A 20,561-nucleotide genomic window follows, 5' to 3' on the forward strand; every position below is an offset into this window, starting at 1 on the left:
AGATGAACTGACATGAACAATAGTATGATAAGATTGGTGATAGTTTGTCCCAATCGGCTAATCAACCAGAGCAAACTTAGCCAAAACTGCTAGCCACTCGCAATCACGATTATGCATGCAGTCTTTCAGAAGGAATAGGATTACTGTTAAAAAAATGTAGCTTCTGTTTTTCTCCCCATGAGTATAAAGCATAACTGTCATGATATGTGTCATTTTAAGCCGATTTTCCATCCTGTGATGCGATGAACTGGAGCGAATAAGATGGAAAACAGCAGATGGCTACAGCCCAGCACGGTTGCTAAGGTTGCCTCAATGCTACTCGCAGAGTGTTCAGGTTAGCATAGAACAAGACAAGAGGGCTACGCACAGAATGAGCTATCATCTTGTAAAAAGGTGTAATCCGTAGTCTTAAAAAAAGTCAAGCATTCTATAGTCGCCCGTGTTTGGATGGCAGGCATATTGGCAAGTTGTCATGACAACAGGGATGTTCGGCTGATGAAGACTTGCTCTAGACTGTCCAATCGGATGACGGCTGCTTAAACTGCAGCGTGAGCGCAAGTATTGGGGGGGACATGCGTTTTCCAGATACACACAATGCCAAGGACGACGCCCTGGTCCAAGACCACCTACGGATCATCATCGGCTGCAGGAGTGGGACGGCTAACTGACTGACACGATCCGTTTCGGTATGGAAACAAGGCGGAGGAAGAAACAAGACGGGGACAGGTAGGGGGTCGCCTTAATGTTGACTGGTCTGAATGTCATCGATTATCTTTGCCATCTTTGCAGCCCGCCATTGTTGGTTATCGCTGAGAAACATGACATGAAAATGCGGAAATTTGATAACAAGATTACTGTTAACAAGATTAGAAATCATGAAGCTCTAGCAGGTGGTTATAAGAGCAAAAATGTCTGAAGAACATCAAACATAATGGTATATAATGGGAAAAATAACAAACCTGCTAACAACAAGCTAATACTGGCACTAAACATGCTAATACATTAACGCTACCAAAAAAGAAAAAAGGGCCTTTTATTTCTGTGGCAAATTCTGCATTTTCTCTTTTCCTCCCCTGTTGAATTGGATTACAATAAGCAGCGGTGAAATGCCTTTGGACGACTGTAGCCATCGTTTAGCAATGGATTCACTGGAAAGGAAACCCCACTTTTTTCCGTCTAGCACCACAGGTAGCCATATACTCTTCCCCTCTCCAACTGAGATCCTTTCGGACCGAATCACAGAAAATATTTTATAAGAATCTGATAAAGGGCCTTCACATAAGACGATTAAAATCTTCATTCATTCACAGAGAAACTCTTTTACATCCCCTCCTTCTTCCCCTCTGTTCCTCAAGCTTCATCATCATGGGGTCTCGGTGGGAAGCCAGTGAGAAAACTGACCCCCAGTGGTGGACTCTTCAAACATTTGGCTAAAATGCATATTGTCAGCATGCAAAATCCACTTTTATTGACTCTTGGTTGGATATCACGCAGATTAGATATTGGATACTGGCCTTGTTTTGAAAACCTCTTTGTTAGTTTTAACATGATCGATGGTCAGGTCGAAGCCATAATCGCATCGTTAGATTTGTTTTAGAGATACGAAATGTGTTTGATACGTAAAAGAGAAATTCATAACATGAAGAAAGGAAATGACATAGGTAGGTTTTTGGTTTTAATATCAATACAGAAATCAACAATGTGCATAATAGTATGAAGATGAGAAGATATATCATAGGATGATTTATTTATTTACTTTATTTATATGTTCTTTTTTAAATGTCACTGCTGGATTTGAAATGCAGTATATTAGCTAGCTGTGCTACTTTGGAAAAGTTCTTCACTTCAACTATAAGTATTTTCAAGATAACTTACTGTATATAATAGTTCACTGTTACGTTTACTCAACTGACACAGGAGATATTTTTTTCTAGCCTAGTGTTTGCTCCGGTATTGATTGTTCCAGTGTGTTGCTAGCAATGTACTTCTCATGCTGAGTTGGATATTGAAAGCTTGACTCAAGTAAAGGGGATGTGCTAGCTTAGTGGTTAAGGTGTAGGCCTACTGATTGGAAGGTTGTGAATCCTGGATCCACCAAGCTACCACTGCTGGGCCCCTGAGCAAGGCCCTTAACCCTCACTTGCATAAAATGAAATAAATTGTAAGTCACTCTAATTAAGGGTGTCTGCCAAATACCAGAAATGTAATGTGAGTAAATTAGACCCCTGGAAGCACTTGTGTCTCATCAGGGTTCAGTTCTCGTGCTAGTGAAGTGCTCTGCCCTTACATCTAACCACTTCTCAGTTTGTTGTGAATACTTTTGCATGCAATTCATTCAACTTGAGCTTATTTTTACCTTTTAATTAAATAATAATAATTTGTGCCTGTTTTGTTGTGTTAGTGTTCATTGAATGTCTTTGTCATGTCACACTCTACACTGGTGATTAATATGAAGTTCATAAGATAGTAGACACATAGTGCTTTAAAAATTCGTAGTTTTTTATAAATATTTCTGCTTTTATCTAGCCTTCTGGAGCAATGTATTCATAGAGAATTTCCCAAAAAAATGTAAGTTTTTCCCCACACAAATCTTCAAAGTAAATGATATCAAACCCATTTCTGCTCTCTGCGATGCCCCAAGTGCTTGTTCACAAGCATCTTAAATTTTATCTTGAATCAGTAAAAATCTCTGTAAAGTTAGCCAACAGAGGGAAAAACACTGAATCTTACCCTGAAAACCAACAGAGTCCAGACTTCTGATGATAAAATAATCCATGTGTTTATACTGATTTATACTGGAATAAAACATCAGCGTACTGGTGAAAAGGGTTGATGACACATGCTGATACTTCTCTGTGTGCACTGTGGACTGTTAAAGACTGTATTTAAATACCACTTAGGCCACAAAGTACACTAGACTGTTAAGTGGTATTGGATATTAGTATCTGGCCGTTTTTTTTTTTAATAAGCCCAGTATGAAACTGTTACTGAAACAGCTCCTGAGCCTAGTATAATGTTTTTCCAAATGCATCCCAATGCATACTTTTGTGACTGATTATGACTTGGCTTTTTCATTCTAAAAGCCTCTCTTTCCTGAAACCAGAAACTATATCTATATTTGAAGGTCAAACCTATCAGAAAAGTCATGGGACAAGCAATTTCCGAACAGTTCAGATTTAAGTCTGGGAATTTCAACAGTGGAATTGCATGCCTTGGCGTAAAACAGTGTGTTGGCTCTTTCACAAGTCTGCTGATCCAATTTCCCAGTATTATCTCTTGTCTGGTCGTGCTATCACATCAGCCAGATTGAGATGGTGTGACCATTCAGACAGTGTGATTGAGACTGAATTAGACAATCACCCCAGGGCTATTGCTATTATAGGACTGTGATTGCTAGACTATTGACTTGCAGAAGGGGCAGTCTTGGAGCATGTAGAGAATGCTCGGCATGTGCAGATCTGAAAAATGGAAAGTGTGTGTGTGTGTGTGTAAAATATAGTTTACATAAATTAGTATCTTAGGCACAATGCAAATTGAAAAGAACCATGAAGATCAAATCACGCATATATAGCACTAAAGGGACATTTTTGCTTATTCAAAATCATTTCATTTGCCTCCATGTGAAAGATGTGATTCTGGTACATTTTTACATCTTTTTGGCATATTCGCTGAGTGACGATGACGGTAAAAGATGCTTTACTGCTTCAGGTTGACCACCATGACAAATGTGACCTCTGCCACTCCCCACTGGGACTTTCTTCAGTTATTTACAGTCTCCTCTTGACCACACACATGCACAACTCCAGAGACGCTCAGTGATCTTTTTAAACCTCTCACCATGTCTGGGATTCCCCGTCCGCAGCATAACATGCTTCAGATATAAAGCAAATACGTTACTTAAAGTAGGACAACATCATGGTCATCATCACAGTCTCAAGTCATATGAAAAGTTCTAAATGATTAAAGTTCACAATCATACGGAGAATTTGTTGTGCTTTTATCCGCCTAAAATCTGCACTTTATTTTTTATTTTTATTTTTTTTCTTTGAAAGAGCTTGTTTGTGACAGCTGACCCGGGTGCTGATCCTTGAAAACATGCGATGTGTCAAGCTTCCTCTGTCCGTCTCAGACTCTGCCTTCCAGTGCCTCTCAATTTATTTCTCATCTCACCGAGTGAAAAAGAAGCTGCAACGTTGCTTTTCATGGCTAGATGTTGTCCTTCACATCAACCATGGAAAGCGTGTTCTTACTCTAGGCAATGCGGGGGTTTTTTCACCTCTGTAAATTGGATGCAGACAGGCTATTGAGTTGCCACTGGGATTGTTCAGAGTTTTCATATAATTGATATTTTGCATAAACCCATTTATCCTGGGAATTCCTGTCAGTACAGGATGTAGGCTTACTACACCCTGATAGGTACAGTAAAAGCATGGACATATCGAAGACCACAAAACCTGACAATCGAACATGAGCATCTGACAAGTGGACAGGTTCATCCCTTTGTTTCTCTGTCCATCTTTTATCCCTTCACCCACCCCGTGGCACTCCATCTAATCGCCCTGTCTTCCACGGAGTCCAGTCAAGGATTGGTATTTCTGCCTGACAAAAGATACCTGGTCTTTTATTAGCCGCATTCACCAGACTTATTCATTCATTTATCATGAAAAAAGTTCCCCTTGCAGACTTTTATGAAATGATTCATTCTCTTTGTGATAGATTTCCTTTATCAGATCAGTGTCTACTCTCTGAAATAAAAGTACAAAATGTAGTTTGCCTTGTTGCTAGGGTGGTACCTTTAACACGGGTACATTATTTATACCTGCAGTATGTATGTTTTTCTTCAGAGTCTATAGCATTAAATACATGTGTGTATGGTCCAATTATTCAGTTTATATATTTTTAAGTAAGCTATAGTCACATTCCCACTCCTCTCAGGTACATGAATCATATTAACAGTACAAAAGATGTAACTTTGATAGTATTACAAGGAAAAATACAGGTTTGTTACCATTATTTCAGAGAGCGTGACATAAGACGTTATCAAATGTTGTCCATTGACCTGCTAGACTTTCTATCAAGGTCACGAACCTCTCAGAAAATTATAATGACTACCACAGAGTCCCCTTCCTTGGAATTCGTATTCTCATCAGTCTCTGTATTCGCATTAACCAGCTAACTCGCTTATTAGCTATAATTTTAAGCCTTGTCAGTCTTGTTTGTGCGACAGTACAGACACTCCAGACACACAATGGCCAATAAAGACGAGCCTTTTGACTCCGCAAGCTGTGAAGTACATTCTCAGGCTTGGATGTGAAGAGCTCTTACAAGATTAATGAACACTTTACAAGGCCACTCTTATCATAAGGGTACATAGAGTGGCTTTTCATATTTGACAAGCTAACAAACAAAACATTTATTAGCCTCATATTAAGTGAAAAATATATGCTGGGGTTTTAAATCCATTCGAAAAATGACATTTACAGAAACTATGGATATAATAATTAAACACCTTCTAGAATTATCCATCCAATATAATGTATGCATGAGAATGTAGCAAGCACCGAGTACCTAAGTAGCCATAGTACCTTTAATTATCACATTAATCACTGCAACTCACTGTGTGGTTGAATTTAATAACAGTTCCATTATATAGCAACCATATGAATAGCGCTTATAAAATACAGAGCATTATATAGCACTTGGTCCAGAACATCCTATTATTATTTATTGTGCATAACTCAAATAAACTCCACCATATATATTGGACAGATTTCTAAATATCACTTAAATAATTTCAGTATAAATTCCTCACTACATGTGTGAAACTCAGCTTTTTCTTTTATTATTTTTTGCATTTTTGCTGTCTATTTTGAATATACTGACTTTCATGAACATCCTATTAAAGGTAATGTAAGAATATTCACATGCTGGAGCACTCGTGAGAGCCCTCACAGCACCAGCACTTGTCGTTTTGACATAAAAAGCGCCCACACGAGTCATTTGTGACAATAACTAGAACATTTTGTTTGTCAGATCCTCTTTTACCTGCGTATTACTGTCAGTGTTAATTCGCCGCCTGTCTGTCATGTGTGCTTAAGGCAGATTCAGCCATCCTCGGCTGTCACTCCCTCGGCAACATTACAATCGCTCGTGCAACTCCGCCGAAATGTCAGAGCTCATCCTTTGGCACATGATTTGTACGTGTATACACAGCCAAATCAACACTGCTGAGATGGAGTCACAGTTTGAAGGCCTAATGTGCATCCCAGCTAGTCTTAGAATGTATTCTTAACCTTAACGATATTCGGTTTCATTGAAAGGAGCCATAACACTGGCGTGTTTTACCTAGATCACATCTGATCCAGTGCATAGATCAGATCAACAAACGTGGTACTGTTTGTTATTACTCTTCTACAAATGTATCCTGTAATTGAAGAGCTTTATAACCTCGCTATCCGATGTCACCCAGAAGACAATAGCTTCCCGGCTTGAGTCTGGTTCCTCTCAAGGGTTGTTCATTGTGTGTCGTGTCGGGGAGCTTTTCTGGCTTGATAATTAGGGATCCATCTGGGTTTCTGCACATCTTCTTTGTTACAACTCAGAGAGTGAAGAGATTCTTAAGTACTAAAAGAACCAGAGCATCATCCTTTACTATCATCTGGCCCCCATACCACCATGGAATGAGAGTGAAAATATAAATCTGACCATTAAGCCCACATATGGGCTTTCTTCAAACTGTTCCCAGTGTATGCCTTTGCATAAAGTAGCATTACAAATTCCCCATCACTGGAACCAAGGGAATCAAACCTGTTCTTAAATGACAATGCACCTGGGCACAAAGCAAGAAAAAAAAAGATTTGGAGTAGAAGAATTCAAATAATCAACACAAACCCCTCACCTCAACCCTACTGAATACATTTGGGATGAATTACTGCACCCTAAAGCCTTTACTAATGATCTCAATAAAGCTAGCTTAATTAGCAGGAATTCCCACAGCCACACTTTCAACATCTAGTGGAAAGCCTTCCTAGAAGATTGGAAATAATTATAACAGCCAAGCACAGGCAATGTTCAGGTCTCGAAAAAAAACCTTTGGGCATATAGTGTATATTCATGGACACAACAAAACAATAACAAGCTTTGGACAATGGTCTTCTATCTGGGTTCCTATCCATTGTCCATTGCTGGCTTCAGTATATCTTCAATACATAAATCTTTATCTATGATGGAGTATGCACAATGCATGTTAAACCTCATTATTACTCAATACCAACAATTTATTTACCTCTTGATATACACACACACAGTATTATCCTTCCTGGTTGCAATCTCACAGATTCCCCCCACAAGTTTGCTACTTAAGCTTTGGATTGAATCTATCAAATGTATGATTAATAGATGTCTGTCACATAGTACAAGGGCTGATTTGACTCGATTGAATCTTATTTGCAACCCTGACCTGGATTCCTGAAAATGAATGAATGACTGCTTTACTGTCCTTTTTTTAGTCTTTAGAAATCTGCACTGACCCTGAGCGATGACGCCGAAAAAGAGGTTGTTCTTGTGCGATGCCAACAAACAGAATCTCAGCATCATCATACTTACCATGGGTCTGTTGTGTTGCTCGCACAGTGCCCTGTCCAACACATTACATTCCCCCCCCCCAAAAAAACCCTCTTCCATAAACATTTGCCTCAAATCGCATCCAGTTCCTCAGTAATACTGTGCAGACTCGCTGATGTGGTTGAGGACACAGTGTGACTTACTGTAATCTATAAAAATGAACAAAGCTTTATTGTGTAGCCAAGTGGGGGCAGCCATTTCGGACAACTGGAATCACTTTTTTGCTCAACGCAATTTCCATGCAAGTCTGTGACAAAATATTATGGGAAACTAGGAAAGCAACATAATACAATATGGTTCTGTTTTTATACATAAAATTATAAATACGGACTATCAAGTTTGGGTGATTTAAAGCATAACGATGTACAGGTTTGGGTGAGAGAGACTTTCAGTATTGTTCACTGCATTGTCTTTGTAATTTCAGGGAAATCCTAAAGACAACTAAAGGCTAATTAACTTAAGAGAGAATATCTTTCCTGTGCTATCTGCTCTGACAAATTAATAGAAAAAGCATTGTCTCCATCTTGTAGGAGACATTTTGCTGACATGCTTTGGGTCCGTTTATCCTCTTAAAGAGAAGCTTCAAGGCCATTCAATATGAAACTATTCTGACAGATTAGCCTATGATGAATCATTTCTCTCCAAATGGCCCAGCTCCCCATCCACAGCACACAAAGGCTCACTGAATGGTTTGATGAGTATGGAAATAACGTAACTCATATGCTGCTGTCTTCTGTCACCATCTCTTCCTCTCAGCTGAGCACTTAAGCGGAGATTTTCCAAGCATGTGCTTTTCACCACAATCATCAAAGCACCAGTTAAGGGAATAGTGCTCATAAGTACAGAAAATCTACGCCAAGGTGAATTATTCCCGGTGGCTCATGAGGGCCAACATCTTGCACTTACACCATGCACCTTACACCACTTTTCTTTTCATTTATGTGTATGTTAAAGAATTACGGAAATCCAGCACGACACGCATGGACGATGTGTTTAAGATATATTATATAGTGACAGATTAACAAGAGGCAAAAAACCCCCACAGACAAGCAGGAGATAATCCATCTTTTATGCCTTATCCCTTATCGTTCTTAATTACAGTTGCTTAGAATGAAGCCTGGTACTAAACTGCTTCACCTTATGCTTTCTGTCATGATCTTCTGTGGTTTTATCATACTGTGTGCACTGGTAAAGGGGGGGATAGCTACATTTTCCCCACAGCTGTAATAGGAATGAATCGTTGTGAAATCCAAGCCGAGACATTAAAGAACCGAAGCCCTAACAAACAGAGTCTTGATACCAGATGGGACTGGATGATGAAAAGAGCCTAATCCTGGCCCAGGCTCGCCTTCCATCAGCGCAGGCACTACAAAGCAGCTCATGCTGAGCTCTCGCAAGCGAATACTCTTTTTTTTTTTTTTTATACCTTGCCAAACAGAGCATCACACCACCCCTCCCTTTCTTTCTTTCCTTCTCTTCATCTCCTTCTCTGTCATACATCCAAACATTGCACTCTATACATATCTCTCTCTCTCTCTCTCTCTCTCTCTCTCTCTATATATATATATATATATATATATATATATATGTATATATATATATGTATATATACAAATATCAATCATACATTTCTCTTTCTCACACTCAGCTTCTCTTTTTCTCCTTTCTTCCAGAGCTCTCTCTTTCTCTGTCTCTCGTTCTCGGTTTTTCTCTCTCTCTTCTCATTTCTCTCTCTGTCTGGACTTGAGGATTTGCAAATGTGGCATTAGCAGATATTGCGGTCATGCTTTCATCCGCTGGGACTTCTGATTGCTCTACAGTTCTTGCATTGGAAATGAGAACACTACGCCTGGCTAAAAAGGCCCTCCTCTCTGATTTGTATTCAGTATACATGGCACTGTAAGACATATGAGTGGCTTTTATTTTTCTCCTCTCCAGTTCTCCCACCCTCCTCCACCCATCTGTAGTCTCTCTCTCTCTCTCTCTCTCTCTCTCTCTCTCTCTCAGCTTCCATGCTTATCCTATGATGCATAAGGCCTCCTAATTAGAATCAGCACTGAATTAAAGTAGTGTTCGTAAAAAACACATCTCCCTTGCTGCTTTCGTTTCTCTTTCGTTGGCGCTTTGTGTGAAGGCACATGTTGTTCGGCTTCGGATGTTTTTAGAAAGTAAAGCAGAACACTGTGTGTACACATCATAATCACTTCTATCTGTTAACACGAGACACTGGTACACTGTGTTTTCTTTCCAAAACTGAACAAAAAATAAAAACCCATTTCATAGTTCTTTTTTGGTGTTTCCTGCTGTTAAAATACAATGATTTTAGATGCCCTCAGACAGCAAGAGCCAAGCTTGCAATATGACTTAAAGTAAAGTGTGAGGAACTAGGAAACAAGGTGATGATGATTTTTTTGGGTTCGATACCTATGCTAAATCTGTATAAATCTGTATGTATTAGCTGATTGTTTTCCTATAACAGCACCCCTGGAGTGTGATATTTCTCTTTTATTACAGCAATTAGCCAATGAATAAAAATTCTTAATAAAAAGTAGCAATAAATGTCATTCTTTTTATATATTTGTAGTTATATTTTATGATTAGTGATAAAGCAATTAGTTCCTGCTTTTACTTTTGTTATATCACCTATAAATAATCACTCTCTTATAATCCTCTCATATTCTCTCTCTCTCTCTCTCTCTATTTTTTTTCTACTGTTATCCAGCACATTTTGTAATCTGTCCATTATTACATGATTAGTACAGCTTCTCAAAGCTTAATGAAAGAAAGAAAAATGTAAACACACGAAATCATCCTACTTATCAGATTAGTTCAGTGTCACCATGTTGTTCACATTGGACTGAAATCTACTGCATGGTTAGGTATTATTTGGCCTGTAGGTGTTACAACATTAGATATATTTCAAATCAGATATAGATCAGTGTTTTTAATAGAACATTAATGATTTTTTTTACCAAATGCTAAATCCTTGTTACCTGGGTGCTATTGGTTCTGCAACAATAACCAAAGGAGACTGTTGGTGTGCATGTGCTCTCTGTCAGGCTTTAGCAGAGTGTGTTAATTTATGCTTAGTGATTTTTTAATATGATTTTTGACATTTAACAAGTTTCCTTATTATCTGGCATGCTATTAGCTAGCTACGACTCTAGGAAGTAGTTGTATCCTGGATTCTGGAGATTCAAGAAGGGTTTACTGACAGTACCAAAATCCAAAGCAATACAGCAGGCAAGGGTCAACATGTCATCTAGAGGATAATCCAAACACAGTACAGAGGACAAATCAAAGAGTAGTCACAGTGAAAAAGAAAGAAAGAAAAGGTCACCCAAGATAAACAAAGCTCAGAACATATTCAAGTAGAGATTTGGCAAGACTTTGCAAAGAGATACTGAAAACTGAAAATGGCGATGTCTTGAGCTGGTGTCTTCTTTGTGGCTCAGTATCTATGTAAATGACCCCCCCCCCAAAAAAAAAAATCATCATTCAGACACTTCCTTCTAAAACACACCCTGAAATTTCTGCAATTCCTGAACAAGTACCAGGTAGAAGTCTTATAATCATGTCCCCAAACAACATCTCTGCATATATGAGCATAATCACCCTGAAATCCCAAAAGCTCAGATTGCAACAGTAAGGCTCCAGCCAGACTGTCCCTGAAGCTTGACAAGAGAAAAATGCATCTATCACAGAAAAAAATAAGCAATTTATGGGGGTAAAAAATCCACATTCCCATACGACATTACAGTATTTTGTATGATAGCCTTTTGGCAAGAGGCTTCTATCTCATATCCACTATATTATATCATAAGACTGTGGTCACGCTCTGTCTGTTGATCATGTAACAATGGTATGTGGTCAGTTCTAACAATAGCCCGACATTATAGAACCACAAAAAAAAAAAAAAAATCTCTCTGCTCCTGAGTGAATCTGGAGAATTTTGTCCTGCTATTTGAGATGGATTTTGTGGTGGCTATGACATGATAATCGCATTTACCGTCTCCCACATGTTTATGGTGTACTAGTTTGTGCACCCTTAGGGATTTTTGTGTAAAATATGTTTGCTTAGAGTCCTGTAGGGTGGCAGATTCCAGATAAAGTGATGTTTGGAACGGAGAATTCATAAGTACCAAGAAAAGAATATGATAAATTATATTATCATTATAATTCAGCTCATTTTGTGACCTCACAAATAGGCTCAAACTAGTCAACCAATCACAGCTGATATGCAAATTCGTTACAGAGTGATGTGAAAGATCGACCCTTTTAGCTACGGATCTTTTCCACTTGCTGTGTTGCTATGATGCTCTAGTAGTATATTTTAACAGTTTTGACTGCTGTTAAATAAATAATTAAGAATGCCATGAGGCAAATCAAGAATGCGATACCTTGTGAAATACGTGAGCTTTGCTAGCAGTAAACTAGCTGGCTAGCTATTTGGGATGGAAAGAGAGCTTTAAAGGGGATCCAGACTTTCCGCTTATGTGTGGAGACTTGTGTTAGTGTCTCTATGCTGGTATTCAAACTATGTCTTTTGCCATTTTTTACAGTATAAATGGCTTTGTATGTGCATCATGGATAATTTGTCATATTAGCTCACACCGCTTTGTTCTCCACTTCTTCCTTATCGTCTGTATTCTTGATCGAAATTGTAGTATTTAGTAAATATGGAAATATTTCTTGAAAAAAAGTGTCTGTTCTGATGATTCATGATGATTCAATAAATACACAAAATGATTTTATGATATAATTTGGCGATTTCTAGGGAAATTTTTTGAGCATGCATTAGGTACATTCCCCTAAGACCAGTTTGCAACTCCTTCATTTAAATATTTCTAAATTATTTCTGAGAGATATATATATTTTTTTTTTTTAAAGTAGAAGTGTCACGGTATGTTATAGGACATTTGCCTGTTTACGAGCTACAGCAACATTTGATTTGTTTTTTTCAAATACATGTTTTCCTTGTGCCATTTTATTGACAGTAATGTTACTCACGAATGTTCTGTTAGTTTTTCCGACATTAAAGAACCACACTAAATAATGTATTTATGTCCATAGCTTATTTTCAGAAAGCATAGAACTTTGTGTTTCTCCTGACAGTTGATCTACAAGCCGGTCCATGTTTATAAGACTAACTAAAGAGTCTGTGACACAACATGGCACCTACTAAAAGCCCCATGTGTCATGTGTGCACCATGTTCTCTGTGAACTCGGTGCTGTTCCTGCGGTGGCTCCGGCGCCGTTTTAAACCGCTGCCATAACAGCATTAGATTCTGCTCTATATGTCCTGTCTGGGCTCAAGGCTGACCACAACTATGTGCTTTGAAAGGGTGTTTTCTCTCTTCAAGGTTCACAAGCAAAGTCCAGACCATGGTTATAGCTGTCTGTGTAGAGCGGTCTGCTACTATCTGCGCACCAAATGACCAGTTAGGGCCTCCGGGAGGAAATCGCAAGCATTCCTCTATGATCGTAAGACGTATTTACATACGCTCTCTAAATAATTCTGTGGTATGCTGAAGCATCCAATGATTTTTTTTTTTTTCTGTTGTTGTTGTTTTTAACCCAAAAGTGCTTTCTATTATTTACGTCCTTAAAACTCAACACGGGTTTGGTCACGAAGGCTGGACAGGCATCAAAGAGCGGCATTGCAGCCTTTGGGATGTTCAAAGAGAAGCAGGGTCAAGCACAGGGGTCACACAGCACGAGGCCCTGCTGCTCGTCTGCATGTCTAACTACTGATTGACTTTCTAATGGGGAGGAGGTCGCTCACGAAAAATGCCACTTATTAAAGACCGTCACAGGCTCCTTTGTGTTTCCTTTTCCCTTATTTAATACAGACTGTTGTCTTAACTATGAATTGATCCATAGATCCATAGTAAAGAACGCTGATTATAATTATTCCCTTTGTTCAGTTCAAACGCATCTGACGGGTTCAAATCAAATACTTGACTGGTGTTAGTGGTTAAACAGCTCTGGAACTATTCACTGTCTGACTCTGTCATTTTGGCTGCTGCTCACTGTTCAACAGCCTGTTGTCTATTAACTTGTCTGTGATAATACAGTATTGGGAAACTTGAGGAATATACTGAGATGAAGATGGATTGAAGCATGGGATGAAATAATGGAGGGATTTTACAGTTGGCTTGGATGACTGAGCATTTGTGTGTCTTATGAGTGCATGTGTAACTCATTGCTGGGTTGCTTTTAATGATGATTAAACAAGGCACATATAAATGACCTTCAAATGTTTATATATAAATATAAATAACAGTTAAAAATTGGACATTTTTGTAACACAATCAACTGTATCAACTCATATTTAGATTGAACCTAAATACAGTATTCAGATTTTTAAAATTGTGTGTTTTTTAAGGTAATTTTTAGACTTATTTTTATTCTTTAGCTTTTGATTCATTCCATGTTGTTGTTGTTGTTGACACTAGATACTAGATTTCCTACTGTAAAGCACTTTGGGTCAACTTCTGTTTTGTTAAATAAATAATGCTCTATAAATAAAGAAGTTTGACTTGACTTAACCCCAAGTGGTCATGGCTTAATCCAGAAGAGTTGTTTGTTTTGTTTTAATATACACTATATTGCCAAAAGTATTCGCTCACCTGCCTTGACTCGCATATGAATTTAAGTGACATCCCATTCCTAATCCATAGGGTTCAATATGACGTCGGTCCACCCTTTGCAGCTATAACAGCTTCAACTCTTCTGGGAAGGCTGTCCACAAGGTTTAGGAGTGTGTTTATGGGAATTTTTGACCATTCTTCCAGAAGTGCATTTGTGAGGTCACACAGTGATGTTGGACGAGAAGGCCTGGCTCTCAGTCTCCGCTCTAATTCATCCCAAAGGTGTTCTATCGGGTTGAGGTCAGGACTCTGTGCAGGCCAGTCAAGTTCATCCACACCAGACTCTGTCATCCATGTCTTTATGGACCTTGCTTTGTACACTGGTGCACAGTCATGCTGGAAGAGGAAGGGGCCAGCTCCAAACTGTTCCCACAAAGTTGGGAGCATGGAATTGTCCAAAATGTCTTGGTATGCTGAAGCATTCAGAGTTCCTTTCACTGGAACTAAGGGGCCAAGCCCAGCTCCTGAAAAACAACCCCACACCATAATCCCCCCTCCACCAAACTTTACACTTGGCACAATGCAGTCAGACAAGTACCGTTCTCCTGGCAACCGCCAAACCCAGACTCGTCCATCAGATTGCCAGATGGAGAAGCGCGATTCGTCACTCCAGAGAACGCGTCTCCACTGCTCTAGAGTCCAGTGACGGCGTGCTTTACACCACTGCATCCGACGCTTTGCATTGCACTTGGTGATGTATGGCTTGGATGCAGCTGCTCGGCCATGGAAACCCATTCCATGAAGCTCTCTGCGCACTGTTCTTGAGCTAATCTGAAGGCCACATGAAGTTTGGAGGTCTGTAGCGATTGACTCTGCAGAAAGTTGGCGACCTCTTCACACTATGCGCCTCAGCATCCGCTGACCCCGCTCCGTCAGTTTACGTGGCCTACCACTTCGTGGCTGAGTTGCTGTCGTTCCCAAACACTTCCATGTTCTTATAATACAGCTGACAGTTGACTGTGGAATATTTAGGAGCGAGGAAATTTCACGACTGGATTTGTTGCACAGGTGGCATCCTATCACAGTTCCACGCTGGAATTCACTGAGCTCCTGAGAGCGACCCATTATTTCACAAATGTTTGTAAAAACAGTCTGCATGCCTAGGTGCTTGATTTTATACACCTGTGGCCATGGAAGTGATTGGAACACCTGATTCTGATTATTTGGATGGGTGAGCGAATACTTTTGGCAATATAGTGTAAATGTGTGGGATTTTCTTTTAAAAATCATTTGTACCTTTGTGTGACATTTTCACACAAAATGAAGTTTCCCAAACTATGAACAAACTCAGAGCTTCATTTAAACACAGGAGTCAGAGCTGGAGGTAGCAGAGCTGAAGATGTTGAGGTTCTCTTTCGGAGTGACAAGGTTGGACAGGATTAAGAACGAGTACATCAGAGGGACGGCTCATGTTGGACATTTGGGGGACAAAGTTAGGGAGGCCAGATTAGGATGGTTTGGACATGTCCAGAGGAGGGAGAGTGAGTATATTGGTAGGAGAATATTGGACATGGAGCTGCCAGGAGGGGGCAAAGAGGAAGACCAAAGAGGAGGTATATGGATGTAATAAGTGGGTGCAAGTGTTGAGGATGCAGAAGATAGGGATAGGTGGAGAGAGATGATTTGCTGTGGCGACCCCTGAAGGGTAAAGCTGAAAGAAGAAGATGACTAACCAGGCAGGTGCTGAGGAAGAGTGAATGAGGGTTGTAAATGCATTCATCATGTTCATGTCAGTAAAAGTGTTCTGTTTTTATCCCACATGCTTATTGTGATATTTGCAAATACGAAACATTCTCCTGTTCAACCGACTTCCTGGTTTTGTGTGTCAGGTGGAATCCCGGTTCTGATGTACACCTCTGGACTCAACCATACAATCTGATGTGAGTCTTTCTGGCAAGCCTTGTTAAAATAGTAAGAAGAATACTATGCTTCCTATTCATAGCTGTATTTGTTTCTGTTCATTCCAAATAATGTAGCAGTATTCGGTTAATATTGTGTGTACTTGCTGCAGTGTGTTCAGCTGAGGGAAATTCAACACAATCTAGCAATATTAACACTTGGATGATGTAGTGGAATGACCAAAAATGTTGAATACTTTTTGAGCTAAACGCTTGCAGCCCAAAACCGGAGGAGCTATTAAGACTTCCTGTATTTAAAAATGTTTCACATTAGTCTTCTTCATGTAATTTTTCCATGACACCTAAACTGTCAGAAGCTAGGACAAGCGCTGTTGGCATACAGCACATGGACAGGTCGAGTCATGTATTACCAGAATGTATGGACTAAGGTAAAATAACACCTCAGACAGGGTTTCAGCAGACAGGCAGCACAGATTATCTTCCAAGATCTACCACTGTCTCCTGACCTTTAACCCCCAGAGAGCCTTTTTGGAACAGTCTGGATCCTAGCATCAGCAGACACCATGACCTTTTTTTTTTTTTTTTGCTTTGACCAAGCAACCAACATTATCCATTTCAAGTCCAACAAATCACATGAAACATGAAAGCCAAGCTAGATAATAAAATGCTAGACAGTGACTAGACGAGGGGGAAATTTTAAAAAATGGATTGCTTAGAGATTCAGTCAAATAGCACAATTCCCTTAACTTCAATAATGTAATGTTTTGGTTTTCTTGTACTTTAAGCAGATTATGGAGAATTCCAGACGGTCGTCAAAATCTAGAAAGAAACCATGGAGAAAAGAAGAGGCTTGGGAAAGAGCAAAGGATGGTGTGACCTTCCTGAAACCCTTTTCACTCTAAAGGTACTGGGACATTTTCAGTGTTACACCCACATTGTACCCAAGAGCTGCTGCTGTGATCATTAAGACACTGAACAGCTTTTCAGCACACCTAGTATCGAGTTTTTCTTTGGCATTTGGTTCATCTCATCATATCTTGCTCGGGGTTGTTCTTTTTGCTTTCCTACTGTCTCCCCTGGCTTGCTCATTAGACATTAAAATCTATATCTGGATTTCTGTAAACCTTTCAGACAATATCTACCATTAAAATGACTATATTGAATCGGATAATAATCCCTACATACATCATTTGTAATGGTCTTTAGAACTAAACCATTCTGTTTTCCCGTTCATCAAACAGCTTGAGGCCGAACACCAGAGCAGAAATCCAATCGTCGGAAACCATCTTCCTCACCCAGTAATAAGAGTCTAAAAGGAAAGCCAAAGTTAAGCGAGAAGGATGCTGCGGCTGTCCAGAATGTCTTTTCACTCAGAGGAACTGTTTATCTAAAGGTACTAGTATTTCCTACCCGAGATATGTATGTAAATTTGTACTTTGGCTTTTGGATTAGATTGAATCTGGTGATATTGTTGGCTAGGTAAAGTTAAACTTTGGTTTGGCGAGTTTGTCAGGACACTGTGTGGTCTAGACAGAGAACATGAGCAGGGTTAGTTCATGCTTGCGAGTCTTTGAGTATGAGGGGGTGAATAAAGCTGGATGAAGGAAAAATGTGTATGCCTGCATGTGCAACATTTGTAAAGATTTACAGATTTCAATCAGTGGAGCAGCTTCTGTATTTATGATTAAAAACAGTGTGCTGTTTTGGGTAAAATTTGGGAGATAATCCTGACATCTGTGTATTGATTTTGTGCATCTGACAGTTCTAGGGTAAGAGACAGAGTCATTGCCAGATCCCTTCACTCAAAGTGTAGGAGGTGTGGTCTTATTTTGTCACTTCCAGTATTGGAGGTGTGGTCTGATCCCTTCACTCAAAGTGTAGGAGGTGTGGTCTTATTTTGTCACTTCCAGTATTGGAGGTGTGGTCTGATCCCTTCACTCAAAGTGTAGGAGGTGTGGTCTGATCCCTTCACTCAAAGTGTAGGAGGTGTGGTCTTATTCTGTCACTTCCAGTATTGGAGGTGTGGTCTGATCCCTTCACTCAAAGTGTAGGAGGTGTGGTCTGATCCCTTCACTCAAAGTGTAGGAGGTATGATCTGATCCCTTCACTCAAAGTGTAGGAGGTGTGGTCTGATCCCTTCACTCAAAGTGTAGGAGGTGTGGTCTGATCCCTTCACTCAAAGTGTAGGAGGTGTGGTCTGATCCCTTCACTCAAAGTGTAGGAGGTATGATCTGATCCCTTCACTCAAAGTGTAGGAGGTGTGGTCTGATCCCATCACTCAAAGTGTAGGAGGTGTGGTCTGATCCCATCACTCAAAGTGTAGGAGGTGTGGTCTGATCCCATCACTCAAAGTGTAGGAGGTGTGGTCTGATCTCATCACTCAAAGTGTAGGAGGTTTGATCTGATCCCATCACTCAAAGTGTAGGAGGTGTGGTCTGATCCCTTCACTCAAAGTGTAGGAGGTGTGGTCTGATCCCATCACTCAAAGTGTAGGAGGTTTGATCTGATCCCATCACTCAAAGTGTAGGAGGTGTGGTCTGATCCCTTCACTCAAAGTGTAGGAGGTGTGGTCTGATCCCATCACTCAAAGTGTAGGAGGTGTGGTCTGATCCCATCACTCAAAGTGTAGGAGGTGTGGTCTGATCTCATCACTCAAAGTGTAGGAGGTTTGATCTGATCCCATTACTCAAAGTGTAGGAGGTGTGGTCTGATCCCATCATTCAAAGTGTAGTAGGTGTGGTCTGATCCCATCACTCAAAGTGTAGGAGGTGTGGTCTTATTCTGTCACTTCCAGTATTGGAGGTGTGGTCTGGTCCCTTCACTCAAAGTGTAGGAGGTGTGGTCTGGTCCCTTCACTCAAAGTGTAGGAGGTGTGGTCTGGTCCCTTCACTCAAAGTGTAGGAGTTGTGGTCTGATCCCTTCACTCAAAGTGTAGGAGGTGTGGTCTGATCCCTTCACTCAAAGTGTAGGAGGTGTGGTCTGATCCCTTCACTCAAAGTGTAGGAGGTGTGGTCTGATCCCTTCACTCAAAGTGTAGGAGGTGTGGTCTTATTCTGTCACTTCCAGTATTGGAGGTGTGGTCTGATCCCTTCACTCAAAGTGTAGGAGGTGTGGTCTGATCCCTTCACTCAAAGTGTAGGAGGTGTGGTCTGATCCCTTCACTCAAAGTGTAGGAGGTGTGGTCTTATTCTGTCACTTCCAGTATTGGAGGTGTGGTCTGATCCCATCACTCAAAGTGTAGGAGGTGTGGTCTGATCTCATCACTCAAAGTGTAGGAGGTGTGGTCTGATCCCATTACTCAAAGTGTAGGAGGTGTGGTCTGATCCCATCATTCAAAGTGTAGGAGGTGTGGTCTGATCCCATTACTCAAAGTGTAGGTGGTGTGGTCTGATCCCATCATTCAAAGTGTAGGAGGTGTGGTCTGATCCCATCATTCAAAGTGTAGGAGGTGTGGTCTGATCTCATCACTCAAAGTGTAGGAGGTGTGGTCTTATTCGGTCACTTCCAGTATTGGAGGTGTGGTCTGATCCCTTCACTCAAAGTGTAGGAGGTGTGGTCTGATCCCTTCACTCAAAGTGTAGGAGGTGTGGTCTGATCCCTTCACTCAAAGTGTAGGAGGTGTGGTCTGATCCCTTCACTCAAAGTGTAGGAGGTGTGGTCTGATCCCTTCACTCAAAGCGTAGGAGGTGTGGTCTTATCCTGTCACTTCCAGTGTAGGAGGTGTGGTCTTATCCTGTCACTTCCAGTGTAGGAGGTGTGGTCTGATCCCATTACTCAAAGTGTAGGAGGTGTGGTCTTATCCTGTCACTTCCAGTATAGGAGGTATGGTCTGATCCCATCACTCAAAGTGTAGGAGGTATGGTCTGATCCCTTCACTCAAAGTGTAGGAGGTGTGGTCTGATCCCATCACTCAAAGTGTAGGAGGTGTGGTCTGATACCATCATTCAAAGTGTAGGAGGTGTGGTCTGATCCCATCACTCAAAGTGTAGGAGGTCTGGTCTGATCCTATCACTTCCGATATAGATGGACTGGTCTAATCCCATCACTTCCTGTGTAGGACATGTGGCCTGATCCTGTCACTCCCAGTAAAGGAGGTGTGGTCTGATCCAGTCAATTTCAGTGTAAGAGGAGTTGTCAGATCCCATTAGTTCCTGTGAAGGTGGACTGGTCTGATCCCATCACTTCCTGTGAAGGTGGACTGGTCTGATCCCATCATTTCCTGTGTAGAGCATGTGACCTGATGCTGTCACTCTCAATAAAAGAGGTGTGGTATTATACCATCAATTCCAGTGTAGAAGGTGAGGTCTGATCCCATCATTGCCAGAGTGTGGTCTGATCTTATTACTTTCATCAGATTACATTAATATTGACTTTGAAACACACCTTATTTAAGTGTTCACTTGACTTGACGTGTTGTAGTCTCAGA

General features: G+C 40.5%; 1 long non-coding RNA gene across 1 annotated transcript; it reads left to right on the forward strand.

Moving 5' to 3' along the window:
* Window positions 1-408: 408 nt before the first annotated feature.
* Window positions 409-17,483, forward strand: LOC131361399 (uncharacterized). The gene is made up of 4 exons (XR_009206031.1): window positions 409-726; window positions 16,106-16,156; window positions 16,924-17,039; window positions 17,377-17,483. It is a non-coding gene; the product is annotated as an uncharacterized LOC131361399 (long non-coding RNA).
* The last annotated feature ends 3,078 nt before the right edge of the window (window positions 17,484-20,561 follow it).

The sequence above is a fragment of the Hemibagrus wyckioides genome, linkage group LG11 (assembly GCF_019097595.1).
Source record: "Hemibagrus wyckioides isolate EC202008001 linkage group LG11, SWU_Hwy_1.0, whole genome shotgun sequence".
NCBI lineage: Eukaryota > Metazoa > Chordata > Actinopteri > Siluriformes > Bagridae > Hemibagrus > Hemibagrus wyckioides.